Source organism: Zonotrichia albicollis, chromosome 2 (assembly GCF_047830755.1).
Source record: "Zonotrichia albicollis isolate bZonAlb1 chromosome 2, bZonAlb1.hap1, whole genome shotgun sequence".
Taxonomy (NCBI): domain Eukaryota; kingdom Metazoa; phylum Chordata; class Aves; order Passeriformes; family Passerellidae; genus Zonotrichia; species Zonotrichia albicollis.
In genome coordinates, this window is record NC_133820.1 from 94,909,308 (window position 1) to 94,925,147 (window position 15,840).

Here is a 15,840-nt window from a genome sequence, read left to right on the forward strand (position 1 = left end):
GAGTGCCATCTAGGGGAGCTCAGTAAAACCTCATCCAAGATTGATAACCTCATCTGTCCTTAAAAATCCAACTGGAAAATTCTTCATCTGTAGGATAATGTTCCAGGATCTGGCTACAGCTACTGAGCACACTGCTTGAAATACATAGGGTGCCATTAAAATTATAGTGAAATAAATTGGCAAGAGATTATGACAGGATACAGACTGACTAGGTCCATAAAATCAACAATTGCTTGTTCAGCTTGTGAGAAAAATTAGAGTTTTAAATTCCTAACATGTAAATGCAGTGATTAAATCAATGAAGAAAATTAATTTTCTTTTTTTCTCTGATAGGACAGAAAAGAAATCTTTAACTGTTACAAACATGTAAGGAAATTAGCAAATTTTTGTTTAATTTTATTGACCTGGTTTGATTTCCTGTTCTAACTTTATACATTTTTAATCAATATATATTTGGAGTAATATGATCAGGTCCATAATTGCACTTCTGCCTAACATTTCCTTGAGGATTGCTTGAGTCAGCCTAGAGAAGTCTGTTTTTTCTCCTATCTTTCTGGAAATTGTGATAGGCATCAAATAAATCCTGAAGGTCTCAAGGCAGCTAATTATGCTGAGCTACTTTGATGACGCTTGAATTTCTACCATTATTTAATTTCCCAAGATAAACTTGCTAAAGAAAATGTGCTTTATTTTTATCCTTTTAGAAAGACTCCTAAAATTCTTGTAAGAAACACTCAGAATGGCCTGTGCATTTCAGAAGAGCTCTTCAGTCTCCAGGCATGGAGCCATATGCAGACCAGTTTCCTTTCTCCTGCAGGAAGCAGCATCAGTTCCTTACACCATCCCTATCTTCTCAGGCTTGCATGTTCCTTTGTCATCTCTTTTTGGCTTAACATGGTCAAAAATCTGTGTCTTACACATACTAGCCTCACAAGGCATTGCTTTAAAAGTCTGTTTGAGTCCAATAGCCCTGCTGTATCTCCTCTGCCATATACATTTCCTAAATTCTTTGGGTGAGGAACAATCTTCAAACTCTGTTCAGCTCCTAAGTCACAGTTCAATCTATGGCCTGGCTTCTCAGTGCTGTTAAAGATACAGACTTGGAAGACTTCATTCTGTTTACATCTCTTATGCATCATGATATGACATTCTCTTCCTGGGAAGAGCTGCCATAGACCAGTTCTATGTTAAATTAGACAATGATAAAAGTTGTTCTCATTTTTCCTTAAGCAGCAGTTTTTTCTCTACAATATTAACTTAACAATTTATACATATTTGATATTTACAAGTACAAATGGAAGTAAAAACTGAGTCTGCAAACATATCAATGTCATTCTGTCATTCTGTCGTCCCTCTCATGAATTCCTAGCACCCATTTTACCAGCAATCCCCACTCACATAACTTCAACATGAAGATAACAGTAAGTTCCTTTTTTTTTGTAATCATGACTTACAGAAGGGGCGATGAAAATCAATTATAATTATGGCTAACACACTAAAAAAAACCTGCTTGAGTTGTGGCAGTTGGAAGCAAATTAATGGCAGAAATTGTATAAATGGTTAATAAGTATGTAATCTGCTCCTGCTCTAACATTTTTCACATTACTAACCTGGAAAACTCAGAGAGTTAATGGTACCAGTGGGCAAAATTCCTCCCACTTTCATCCCCTTCCAAGTCAGTGTCAGTATCCATTGATTTCTGTAGGTCTCAGACAGTGGGACATAACACATACCTGAGTGCACCTAATACTTAAGGAGGTATGCATATTTCTGAAGCCAGGGAACGGTAAAAAATCTAAATTTTATTTCCCACTGAGTAACAGTGGGTGAAGTTGTGCTGTGATTTTTCTTTCCTTAGTAGCCAGCCCTCTAATGCAAGCTCTCCTTCCTCCCGTTTCCAGCTCTTATGTGAGAGAGGTGCTGTTATTTAGCACGTGGCTTTGTCTGCTCTACTTCACGATGAAATGACAAATGTAGAATAGTGAAAAAGCCAAAAATTGCAATGATAACACAGCCATTTTTTTTCCTTTTTAAAGGACAATGTATGAATAAATCATCCATAATAGCATATTATTATCTTGTATAGTATCTACATTATAAGAAGCATAAAAACACAATAAGCTTCAGAAAGGTAAAAATGAGTTTTGCAGTGCTTTTTATTTTGTTGTTCAAGGTATACTACACTATGTGGAATGGAATTAATAACTAATAAATGTATAAAATAAAAAAGGGAAGCTTAATACTTCATACTGGATGTAACTGATAACGTTGTTTAATTTTGTTGACCAACAAGTTTTTGCTTTGTGTTTTGTTTTTCTTAGAAGCATTCCAGCTTTGACATGCCTATATACAATTGCAGGACAATTCTCATTCACCTGGCACTAAACTGCACTAAATCAGAGTTTTAAATGGAATAATCTGTCATGGGAGAATACTGCATGTGGTTCAGCCCTCGTCTCTTTGTAGTGTTCTATGTTAAAATGCCAGGATGGGAAATTGTATTAGCCAAACACCTATGTCTGCTGGTAGCTGCTTTGAGTGGAAATCAAGTGATATGAAGAACCTGAACTGGGGCAAATCCCTTCCTGAGTGAGGGACTGGTACACAGACATCCCTGTCCCTTTCTAATTAGCTCGAGCAGTCACTGTGCCCATGATTCAATTAGCACTTTGTAATTTTAATTTCATTCGAACCCTATTTTTGATTTTATATAATGCCTCAAGCAGGCTAAAGTTCTTTTCCTTCTGTCAGGAGGGAGTTCCTAGCAGGGAGCTGGAACGGCCCTGACAGACCTCCCCTGGCAGAGACTGTGCCTGCTATGTGAAAATGTACATTTCACCCTTCAGCTAGATCTAATTTAGAAATGTTTGAGCTCTTAATGATTTCCTATAGTTTGGCCTAATTGAATCTAAGTGCTTTTGCATTAAAACTAGAATGCCCAGCTGGGCTGAAGCTGAAAATCTGTGACCCTGAAACACAGTCCCAGAAACACAGAAACCCTCCTCTGTGTTGGCAGTTGCCATCCACTGCAGCAAAGCCACAGCCATCTTCCATTTAGACCCAGTGCATAGATTGCAAAAATAGTTTGGTTAAGACCAGAGTCTTCCGCAGAACTGGATTACCACCAACACGTGCAGCAGCTGCTCTATGCAGTGATGCTGCTGCAGCCAGAGGGGCTCTGCTGCAGGAGCTGCTCTGACCAAAGTGTCCCCCTGGGACGGAAAGGGGCCCTGTTTCTGCTGGGAAATGTGCCACCCAGGTCAGCATCACACTGGGGAGCTGCACTCTGGAGCTCCACCTTCTCTGTGTGCTGTTTATGATTGACCAGCATCTCAAAAGTTCTCCCTCCAGCAGGGGATGGGAGCAGGGGACACGTGATGGCAGACTCAGATGGAGCTGCCTGGGCTCCCCTCTCTGTGTCTTCTACCAGAATTTGCTGCTGGCTTTTCTCTAAATCTATTAAAACCACTACAGAAATCTCACTAGTTTCTCTGGGAAATTCTCTTATTGAAGGCTTTCACAGTAGAGGACCACATACCATGCAGGGTTGACCCATTATCAGTGTTTTGTTAGGGGTTCCCAAATTCTGCTGTTCGCTTTAATGTTCAGGCAGGAACACTAAATTATTTGCACCATGTCTAATCTGAAACCTCTTCTAAGAACACCACACCACAAGTGCCTAGTACAAAATTTCATATTGGTCTAATAATAAATATAAAAAAACTTTCAAGCAGAAATACAGAATATGAACTCATAATCTTATCCTCAAGCTAAGAATGATTCAAATGATGGTATGAATAATATCTAATAATTGCCTTGCTACTCAAATCATATCCATACAAAACTAGACACACTTGTTTTTTTTTTATTTTAAAGACTATTTTTTTATTTTTAAAGACTTTTTTATTTTAAAGACTAAGTTTAAGTAAAGGCACTGCTGGTGTGTCCAGAGGGGTTGGAAGAACTTAGCCAATTGCTGTCATATATTCAAACTAAATCACTGTTAGGCACTAATATTTACATTTCACAATTTCTGGCCTACTAAATTATACTTCCAAAGTAAATATCATTGCAGTATAGCTAATAATTTACAAAACATGAGGTAAGGAAAGCAACTGCATCATTTATGTTTTCACTGAGGTGAAACATAAAATCATCTTACTTAATCCTATGCTCCATTAGCAGGAAATTTTCCATTGAAGTCAGCACAGATCTTGGTTTCAGAGGAAAATATTGTATTCTGTAGCAACAGCCCACTTGCTATCAGCAAAGTCAGTGGAAGACATGCTTCTGAAGGTGATGGTAGTAAAGTGGCGTCTTCAATGGTGTTTCCTAATGTGCTGCACTGGCAGGAAAAGAAACATCGATTTCATAGAATCATGGAGGTTTATCTCAAAGAACAGGTTTGCTTCTGGTTAAGAACTTCATGGGAGTGGGTCTGAAATTTAAGAAACTTCAAAGTAACATGCACTGCAGCATGGAAAGAATGTTAGACCTTATGAATTTTAATAATCCCCACAAGGACAAATCAACTCATTCACTCAATGACTTTTGTGCTCCAGTTAATGTCAAGTTGCATGCAATACAGCACCTTAAATTGATGATTTTGAAGTTTACTTCTGATTTTAACCAAAACCCCTTTGTTTCTCCCAGAAATGTCACAGAAACAAATGAAACATTTTCTTCTAAATGAAAGATGTTTTATTTGACCAGACAGAGGAATTTTGTTTTCAACTTTCAATTTGGCAGGAAGCAGGAGAATCCTCAATTTTATCCATATTTATTTGGTTTTGACTGTGGTTTGTTTGCATTTTCCTTCTTTGAGCTGTTTCACAGATGACTTTCTGAAATGCATTGTAAGTCCATTTTGACAGTTAGAGACAGCGTATAGCTCCAAAATCACTTATTCAGTCCTCATGGGATAGTATGTAGGACTATCCTCTCCCTGTTTTCACATGCAAAAACCTTTGGACCTCTCCACAGAGGTGTGTTCACAGTGTGCAGTTAAAGAGGGGTGGTGCATAGATCTTGCCAACTTGCCTGCATATTTCAAACAGAACAATATTGTCTCTGGATTTTAGCCAGGGAAATAATTTAGCTTCTCAGAGCAGACAATTTTTGTCTTTGGCACAGCTGATACTCCCTAAAGAAATAAAAAGATCAGCCTATGAGCTATTGACTTAGAAAAAAGAAATTATTTTAATAAAGTGTGTGGCAGTAATGTTACTTTTAATGAGTTTAATCACAAAATTTCTCCAATTCTAAGTTTATGTAAAAATACTCATCAGGGCAGACTTATAATACCAAACATACTTCCATATTTATGGAATACATATTTCCATAAATAATTGGCAGAACAATCTACCAAGTGTTCATAGTCTGTTGCAGATATTCCCATATCTTTATAAATTCTATTAGTTTATAAGATTTTTAAGATTAAAGATTTTGTAAAATTGATCACTACTAAAGAAATGTTCTTAATTTGTTCTCCAGTTCAAGGTGTTTTTTATAAAGTTTCAACCTTCATAAATTTTGAATTCATGGTAACTAATGAGCTGAATAACAAGAAGAAAATAGTAGCAATAACAGTCACTTTCAGGATTCAGCATAGTTTATACATAGTTTTATTTTCCCCATGACTGCTTATGACAAGCATCTCTTTACCACCTGACCCTGCAGTCACACTAGGTTGGACATTGAGGCCATGTGCAGGCTGTTCACACCAAACACACCTTGGAAATGTGTTGCTAAACTTAAAAAATGTTTCAGGTGATGGTTTTAGCCTGACCAGATGCCCAGGGAATTTTCAGGCATGGCTCAGGGGTCAGCACGGGCCATTGACAGGTTTAAATACAGTGTGCAAGTAACCATGCTGCTGTCCATGTCTGCAGGCTCAAAGGGTGCAGGTTTTTGGGGTCAGTTGGCCCCTGCCAGAGAACAATCCTCTGCATATTTAACTTACTAGCACAGCTGAAGCTTTAGAGGAAGCCAAACTAATTTTCATGTCCATCAGCAGTGGATGAACAATTTTTGTTAAGATGAAAGAATGAGCCTGATCTTTACAACTCAGCTGACTTCACACTTGTATCAATTTCCTCTTTCATAAGTAATGGTTGCAGCATTTACTGATTTTAGATCCTTAGAAAAATAAAAGCAGGTAAAAAGATCAGTGCATCTTCTACAATTTTTTCTTTGAGATCCATAAAACTGTATCTTTCCCCTGCTGCTGATTCTTATTTTTCAGATGCTGTCTCTCTATTGCAGCACTACCCCAAAAGACACAGCCACCACATAAATGATGCATAGGCCAGGCAGTGATACAGTACAGTAAGGAAAAGCAGATGTTGAAGCAAGGAGGAGTTGGGGCAGGGAAAAGGAGGGAAGCAGGAAATGCACAAAAAGCATGGCATACAACATAGGAGAAATCAGCTACTTTGAAGTATTAGCTATGACAGGAATCACATGAAATGAGTTCTGCATCATCTGCCAATTTTAACATATGTCCTATGGGACTTCAGCTGGAGCACTGAATCAGCATCATTCATACTGCAGTCAAACTCTTTCCCGTAAAAACTTCCCTCCACATTCCACTTGAGGGGAAGCCCCAGAGAGCTGACAGGATAAAAGCTTCACAGCATTTTGGGGAACTTGTAGACCAGAGCAAAAGGAGCAGCCTGATTCTGATGCCTCATGAAGCAGCTGTTGTTTACAGTAGAAGTCACGGGGTTGGCCAGTGGAACAACTGAGAAGTAAATCTCAGCAAATTTTATTCACCATCCTTTATTTCCAGACTTCTCACTGCTTTTTTTCCTCCTAATCAGAGACTGCTTTAACCCATGGCTTCTCAGTAATACCCAGCTGAAAGTCAGGCACCTGGAACAGTCATGCTGTTCTTCCAAATGTGTATGGCAGTCTAGTGCAGGCATCAGGAGCATGATTCATAAGACCAAGGCTGGACATATATATCTGAATTAGCTGTCTAGAGTCCATTTATCATATAATGAAAAGGCTGTTTCTACAAAGTGACACACTTCATGCTAAAGTTGCTTTCTGAAATGAATGGTAGACTAGAAAGTGCTTGTTTCCCTCCATTGATAGCAATGGAAGTTCAGATGTGCTTCAGACATGATCACAAGACTGTAGACACATAAAGTTAATGAGGTGAAGATCATTCATTGTTGCTGTATATAAGGAATAAAATAATCCAGAAAACAGACTGCCACATTCTAAGATGCCTTGTAGTTGAATTAATAAAATCAAAGTTTCATTTAAAAAAAATTCCATTTCCCACAGCATGTTTCAGTTTCTATTTAATATAGAAAACACTGTTAAATGAAATATTATTATTTGTAATATTTCTCTTGAGTGTCCACTTGATGAATCAGGATATACCACAACCAGAACAGGAGATGTGTGTAGACTTTAGGCACAGGATTACTTAAAATTTGTCTGTTGCTAGAAGTAGGTGCCAGCTTGCTCATTTCTAGGAATCAGCTAAGCCTCCTTGCCAAGAAGAAAGCTTATGGTACCTGTAGCCTTTTGCTCCCTCACAGCTTTCTGGGAGCAGCCTTTCCTAGCTCCAGCCTGAGGCAAGAAGCAGTCATGAGCAGTGGTGTTCTGGGAGACTCACACCCTCATGTTTTTTCTTCACCACGTTTAAAGTGTAAGCATGGCCATATGTGTCATTTCTGAGCTTCCCAGAGCAGAACAAATTTACAGTGACATGTAAGGAAGGCCTTCAGAACAAAGCCTTATTTCTGCACTTATCCACAGGTACAAACCACAAGGTTTAACAGGGATGTAGGAATACCCATATGGATCACCCCAGTGGTCCCTGGAACCATTATTCTGACTTCAGCAATGGCAGCATGATATATTCTGTGGGGCAAGCATGTGAATGTCACATAAAAGGGGGGTTTCCTTGAACCATTTATATTTGTTTGGTCTGTGAGTGCTCCAGGAAATCTGAGACCCTCGTGCCTGCCCAGTGTGCCAGTGTCCTATTAAAGGGACTCCACTGATCAGTGTGCTGTATTGGAGGGCAGTTTGGCTGACTTGCTCAGGAGCTTGTGCTGAGCAATCAGCACAATATATCAGAGCTGAATACTTTATAAAAATTTAGGAATATGAACCTCCTCCTGGATCTCCCCACTTTTATGAAGTATGACTGCTAGCACCCTTGAAGGATACACAGTAAATAGTTTATGGAATAACACACTATCAATAAGTAGTCTGATAATAAAAAATTGTGGAAATTAAGTTTAGAAGATTGCAGTTAATAGCAAAAGCCAAATTTAAAGCAATAGACAAGCTGTAATCACAATGAAAGCTATTTTGAGATAATGGTTCAGCACACAGAGTAAGTTTCTTCTCATCCAATAGGCATTTCTGTGGAGGAGAAGACAGGTTCAGCCTTGTCAGCTGATCTCAAAAGTTATGATGGAGTCTTCCATAACTTCTTCCCATTCTTAATTTTCACACTATTTCTTTAAATTTTGGGTGGACCTTAAGTGACTCCAGTCATACATACTGTTGTAAAATTTTCTCGCTTTGCTCTTAAATCCCAGAATCACAGAATATTCGGAGTTGGAAGTGACCCAGACAGATCATCAAGGCCAGCTCTTACACACACAGGGCTCAAACCCACAGCCTTGGTGTTATTAGCACTACACTCTGTGGTCAGGAAAATATTCAGCACGTGCCCAGTGAGGGGTGGTTGCACCTTGGAGGCAGGCACACCTGGGAGCTGTGTGTTAATATTACAATTAGGTTGTAATGAACCAAGTTCACCCAAGGGGAGGGATTTTGCCACAGTGGCTGGTTCAGCAGCAGCACATCTGCTCCCATCTCCCCTGGCTGGCAGGTGCTGTGCACTTCATTGGCTGCATGATACCATCGAGTTCCCCTCCCTGCAAGGATTTCAACAGACCCTGGCTGAGATGTCTCCACTATGCTCTACCCTCCATTTCATCTCTCTCAATGTGCTTAAGGTTGCAGGTTGAATATGTGGGGAGTCACTGTGGAATAGGTTTCATGCATGCCAAACCACATTCCATCCAGGAAGCAGCAATTGCATTTCACCCTATAACTTCAGGACTGTTGTAACTTTCATCAGAATTCAAATACAACTTCCCAGTTTTCCTTAATTTCAGCCCAGTCATCTTCCTACAGTGAGTTTACCATTTCCCACACTCTATTCCCTCCGTACATCCTCAGAATCCAGTAATTTCATTCATAAATTGAAATTTGCAATAGTGTGACCTCCTTACCTTTTCCACCAAGTGACGCAGGGATTTTATTTGAGTTCTTTCCTTTTTGAATTGAAGCAGTTTACATGGCTTATAATACAATATTTGTAACAATATCAATACAATAATAACACTACTGTATGAGTTCTGGCATACTGATATGGTACTTAAAGCATCACAATTGTCTGGATATATTTCCCTTTACCTGACCTCCAGCCATTCATTGCAACCTTGAATAAAGAGCATCTGAGTCAGCTGCTCTCATTCTACCCCCGTAGAAACTGCCTGTCTGCTGATAGCCTTTTCTCTCTATTTCCTTAGACACCTGTCAGCACCTACAGCCCTCTTTCTAATCTAGCATCCATTGGTTTATAATTAGACTTTGAAGAGTAAAATGATTTTAGTCTGACAGATATCAGGAAGCCATATTCCCCAACAAACAGCATCCTTATTGCATTTTCAAGTATTCATGTTGCTTTGCTTTTCTTGCTGGCCTTGTTACATCTGTTGAGTTTGACTCTCTGTACTGAAGCAAAATAACACCTTGTCAGTAATGCGGTTAAGCTATTAAAAATATTACAAACAATTGTCTTGATTTTTATAGGCTGCAGGTTTAATGATGTTCTACATCATGTCCCTCAGGTCTTGGATAGTAAAGGATCTTGCCTACTGTGAGGATCTCAGATTTCACTGCAGAAATATCTACCCCTCCCTATTGCAAAGAAAACCTTGAAAATACTATTGCAGCAACAATAAAAAAATCTGGAATAAATGTTATATAAAAGGTAGGTTTATGATTTTTATGATTACACATGACTTTGGTGAGGGCAGAGGGAAGGCACAATTATTCACTATTTCTGAATGTTTGCAGGAGTAATACTGATGGCGGAAATTTCATCTTTGGGAATGCTTTGACACCAAAGACTTTAGAGCAGTAACAATAGCATTCTCTCCTGAGTTTGTGTAAATAAGAGTAGTCCTACTGTCTCATTTATTGTTTCTGCAGATTCAGACCTTGATCTTGAAAGCTACCCCTGGAAAGTGCTGCAGTGATATGCAGTAGTGGTGTGCACAGGTAAGAAGCCCTGACTGTGCAAGATGACAGATCTTGCAGCTAAGAAAACTGACTGCAAAAATTCAGAGAAATTTAGTTTATCTATATTAAATTTGCCTTTGCAGAAACTGCAGTAAGTTGAAATCCTGTGCTACTAAAAAAGATTTCATAATACAAAATTCCTGTTCACTAATTGTCCTTTACTCCAAAAGTCAAAAGATGCACCTCTTCCCACACTCCCTGGCGACATGCAGACACCAGCATGGAAGTAAAAAGGATTTTAGTGGAAAATCTGAAAGGTTGATACCTTCCTTTTGATTCCATTAGGTGGAGCTCTCAGACAAGAAGAAATGAACGAAAAAAACAACCCAGCAGAAGCACCCTTAGGAATTATTAGTACTGTACTATGCAGGTATTTTTCCCTGCTGAGAGCTCTCTCTTCTTGATAGAACTAATTTTTAGCCAACTAGAACTCTTATTACATGCTTTCAAAACTATTATTCATCAACCTGCCTCTACAACTAGGTTTTAATTAGCTCAAGACATTACTGAGATCAAGTTGCAAACTTTGATCTGTAGCCGCAGGTCTCAATGTAAATAAACAGACTGACAAAGAAATAGCTATGGAACAGGGAAGAAGAGCAGATACAGAACTGAAGAGCAATTTATAAAAATCAGATCATTCGAGCAAGTTATTGACCACTAATGATAGAAGTTCACTGACATTAATGGTGCAGGATTCAGCTGAAAATATTGTCATGCAAATGCAAGGGCATAAATCAAACAAAAATGGCAAAGTGTTTGCTACATGATTTTCTGCCACTTTCCCATTCTAGTTTCTACTTTTTTTTTTTTTAATCTCATAATTAACATATACATTTTTGAAATGTTTTGGACAAGCTCTCCCAGTTCCTACACAAGAGGAAGGATGAAAATAATCCTGTTTAAAGCACTGTATGAGCAGAGGACAGAATGCTGGATGCATATTTTCAAGATTTTTGGCTCTTATACTACTTGCTTGTTAGGTGTGGTAAGTTAGAAATGTCAATACTTTTGCCAAATAAATTCCTGCTTTTGACTAAATTGGAAAAAAGCAAACAATATTATAAAGAATATTATCTGAATTAATAGAAATTAATTTGGACAGAAATTGTCCAGAGATATACGGAAGGAAAGAGTCCAAACTGTTTTCTATTAGATTCTACACCTTAGTTAAGAGAAATTATTAACTTAATTTAATCAATTTAACTGTAATCAAATCTTGCTAGTTTTATCTTTTATGAAGGCAAACAGGACACATTCGTAACCAACAATTTCAGTAAAGCTTAGCCTATCTCTTAAATTTATCCTTGATACAAAAATACGATCCTTTAATGACTTCTGAGGTATGATGCTGGAAGGTGGTTGGTATTTTGTGTTTGAATATCATGTCTGGTTCCAGATTTTGCAGTAAAATATTTTGAGGACACTTGAACAGTCTACAAGTCCATTCCATTTTCAGACTTTTTAAAACCTGTACTCTATTGTACCAAAGCCACCTTTTAACACATTGTGCTAAAATAAAAAATATACAATGCCTGTGAGACATGAGAACTTGCTACTTCGTTTCTATATTGAAATCAGTTGGCCTCAATATTTGGCAGGCTTTACTTTTACACATTACTCTATATTTTTTTCACTAATGTAAAAAGAAATCTTTTAATATTACAGTCTGCTCAATGTAGGAAGGGTGTCTTTCCCCAACACTGAAGCTTTCTCCCTCACTTCCATATTCTGCTCTGCACTTCCATATTCCTCTCCTCAGAGGAATGTTTTTTGACAAGGAATATCTTTTAAGCTGTTAATTTTTCCCATGGGCCCCTGCCACTGACATTAGAAAAGGGTCACATGTCAGACCTGACCTTTCCTTCTTGGCACAGACAACATGGGGCAGGATTGTTCTGGTCATACTGGGCAAAGGACACTGCTTCTGGTGCCTTGTAGCTTCCACAACTTGTTTCAAATTCAAGAGGCACAAAAAGCCAAAACATCAGGAGCACATGGAATTTTGCCCTTGCCTGCCTTCAGGATGGCTTTAATGACTACAGCATGGGTAGGTAGTTTTCAAGCTCTTGTCTCTGAATCTGTTCCCCTGTCTGATGACAATACATATCTGTGCTTTGATATGCTCCATTTTTGGTCATATATGGTTATTCATAGTCTCTACCATAAATTATCCTGAGACCCTTACCTGTAATGGAGAGAATTATTATTATCCCCATTTTATGTCTTCAGGCTACTTGATTTCTTTAGCATTTTCTGTGGAGCCCAGGTCAGAGTACGAAACTGAACCCAATTCTGATGCATTCCAGCTCTGCCCATTGAAATACACTGCAAGATAAGGTGATGTTGCACAAACAGGTGAGTGTAGGTCTGACTTAAAGTGTGGGAATGTAGGTTATGGAAGTCTTACCCCACTTGCCTAGATTCCAGAGAGAACTGAGCAGGAGAAGGGCCAAGATGGTGCAGAACTGAACTATTTTGGTGCTCCACAATGAGCCTCTGATAAAGTTCTGCAGGCAGAGAGCACAGCTGGTAAGATTTATCTGGCTAGGAATGGCAGAACCAACATGCCCATTTTCCCAGTGTAAACCAAAATGCTCTTTCCAAACCTGAAATTTTTCTACCAAGTGCCTGTTCTTAGGAGATGAATATTTTTCCTTGGAAATTTTTCCAGCAGAAAATTCTCAACAATCCACTATATGTCCTCTTAATTCCCCTCCTGCTTTCCAGTGTCCATGTCCTTGAAGGGGAGAGAATGTTTGCTTTTCCATGATTCAGTATTTCCCTAAGTACAGCACGGTTAAAAGACAGATAGGAAAACTTAACTGCCAGGATTTCCATAAAGCTCAATTAAAAGTGCCAAGCTATTGTGACTAGCTTTGTCAAAATCTGGGTGATAAGCTCTGCTGTGCAGCAAATCGTGCTTCTTTCACAAGACACTGGTGAGGAATAGCAGGTTGTTACTTCTCAGGAGGCTGCAGGCACACGAACCTTTGGATGGATCTCCTCAGCTTGCATCTGACCCATGCACCCGGAGCTGAGCTGCCCCTTTGAAAAGGAGGGTCTGAGAAGACAGCCAGTGCACGTGCTCTGGGCTCAGAATGGAGACAGTGTGATCCTGACAGGAAAATAACATTTACACAGCCAAAATCCTCATCTGTTACTGATCATGCTGCAGTTATCTTTCTTTTCTTTGCCCGATAATCAGGCATGATGCTTTGAAGTGAGCATAAATCCACTTTTCTTGACTTCTTTGCCTATCTTTTTGGAAAAGTGTTCAGTGCTTGTACTGTGTATCCCAATATGGTTTCTTTTTGAATATCTGTTTCAGAAAACATACCCCTACTGCAGCACAGTGCAGCCTATAGCAATGAAGGGAAAAATAATAAATTCCTTAAAGACAAATATGGCATTCTGAGTGCTATACTTGGGTCAAACTTGAACCTGAAAGGCTTCTTGGGACCACTAAAAAATATTTTTTCCTAGTATCACAATAGATTATTGGAATGTTAGAAATTTCTGCTAGTGTGAATAAGTTGAATTAGCTGAACTCATTATACTTCTTAAACCAAGTTTTTATTTGCTCTGAATAAATTCAGTCTCCTATTTAGTAGCAGTCTCCTCCTCCTAAACTTCATTAAAGCCTCATCCTGTCAGTGGTTGGGCATCTGCTAGTAAACACGGGTGCTTTGAGAGACTCCTGAGATCTGTGATAAACAAAGCTTCCCAGCTGAGTTACATGTTTCACTCAGGACTGATCTGTTCAAAACCTGGTAATCCTGCACATTTTTTTAAACAAGTTTTGTCATGACCAGCCCTGACCTACTTTTCCCAGTGCCTTATTTGCTGCACACACGTTTCGCCTTTCCACTGACTATACTCCAAACACAGGCTGCCTTTTGCTATCCCTTAGAAAAATTGCTCAAAGCAAAGTGGGCTCTGATGAGGGGACACCAACCTCACTCTGATACATAGAAGAAAGTACAACATATTGCCAGCACCCATCAAGCCAGAGGTATTAACCTGCTCCTCAAGCAAGCTTGGCATTCATTTCTCTTAGCTGGCCAGTTTGACTTATGGCACGGAAACAAAGGAGCAAGTTGAACATAAACATGTGACTCCTGCAAAAAGAAAAATCTATAGAAGAAAATACAAATGCCTTTAAAGGATAACAGCATTTAACAGTGACCATGTCTAACCTCTCTTTACTACTACCAAGAGACAGATAGAAGACAATACCAGTTCACTCCCTGCAGAATACATTGTTCCTCATCTTTCAACAGACTCAGGATGGGGCCTTTTGTTAGTTATATTGATCTCTTTCACACTGCACATGGGCTATCATTTTTTTTCAGGACATCTTTCTGCTCTTTAAATGACAGCTTGATTGTTGGAGCAAATCTCCATCACAGCAAAACTGTGTATCTAGTGGTGGAATGGAGCCATTAGTCTCAAAGTACAGTTCTGTGGTCACTGGCTAGAGAAAATGATTGAAAGTTGAAAGAATTCTGTTTTGATGTTCAATATTCAAATCTTTAACTCATTAGGGATTCTCTAAAGGGGCATGCAAAAACAAATGAAAACTTCTCCACCAGCTCTTCTGCCACTGAACTCAATATGATGTCAGGCAACCTCTAGATGTTTTCTGAAGAGTTCACTTTGGGCTTGGTTTTCAGTAGATATTTTTCATTCCAAATGTACCATATAAAAGGGCAGATTTTAAGAGCAAACAAATCTATAACCTAAGGTATTTGTAAAATGTTCGTGCAGGAGTGTGTAGGATGAGCTAAGGGGAAGGGAAGGGAAGGGAAGGGAAGGGAAGGGAAGGGAAGGGAAGGGAAGGGAAGGGAAGGGAAGGGAAGGGAAGGGAAGGGAAGGGAAGGGAAGGGAAGGGAAGGGAAGGGAAGGGAAGGGAAGGGAAGGGGAAGGGAAGGGAAAGGGAAGGGAAAGGGAAGGGTCTAATTAATTTGTATACTTCTCTCTCCCTGCATTAACTTAAAAAAATACTAGATTAGCATATTTAAAGAGTCAAACAAAAAAAAATTATAGACTTCTTCACCATTGTACCAGGTAGAAAGGAGAAGGCATTAAAATTTCATGGAATTTCTCTTTTGAAATCTGATGGAAACACAGCTGAGCCATATTAGCTATCGGTTAGGATGAACATGTACCTAACATAAGCTCTCTTCTGCTCTCTAATCCAAAAGACATGTATCAAAAGTGTCCACAGACAATTAGGTCAGAGATAACTTCATTGAACCTCCTTTTTCTTAACTTGCCTGCTGAGTTTATTCCAGGTTTTCAAATTCCTGTTGATAAAATTGAACAACAAAAGTGCATCTGGGGTTTATGCAAGTAGCAATTTTAGGAGTACCTTCATTCTCTAAACAGCTTGACTCTTCTCGTCAGGGAAACGTATCTGTCAAATCACATGTTCTTCTCCCTAAGAGCCAGTAACAGTTGGCTGATATCTGAAAAAGGATGATATTCAAGAAC

General features: G+C 38.9%; 1 protein-coding gene across 8 annotated transcripts in view; it reads right to left on the minus strand.

The window, feature by feature from the left end:
- Positions 1–15,840, minus strand: part of LOC113459320 (uncharacterized) — a 51,253-nt gene that overhangs the window by 29,531 nt on the left and 5,882 nt on the right. For 6 of the 8 annotated variants that reach the window (XM_074535711.1, XM_074535710.1, XM_074535709.1 and 3 more), the window contains exons 2-3: positions 15,719–15,815; positions 4,163–4,345 (exon numbers count right to left, since the gene is read on the minus strand). The gene's annotated coding sequence lies outside the window, so the exon portion shown is untranslated. The other 2 variants (XM_074535712.1, XM_074535714.1) reach the window with 2 other exon arrangements.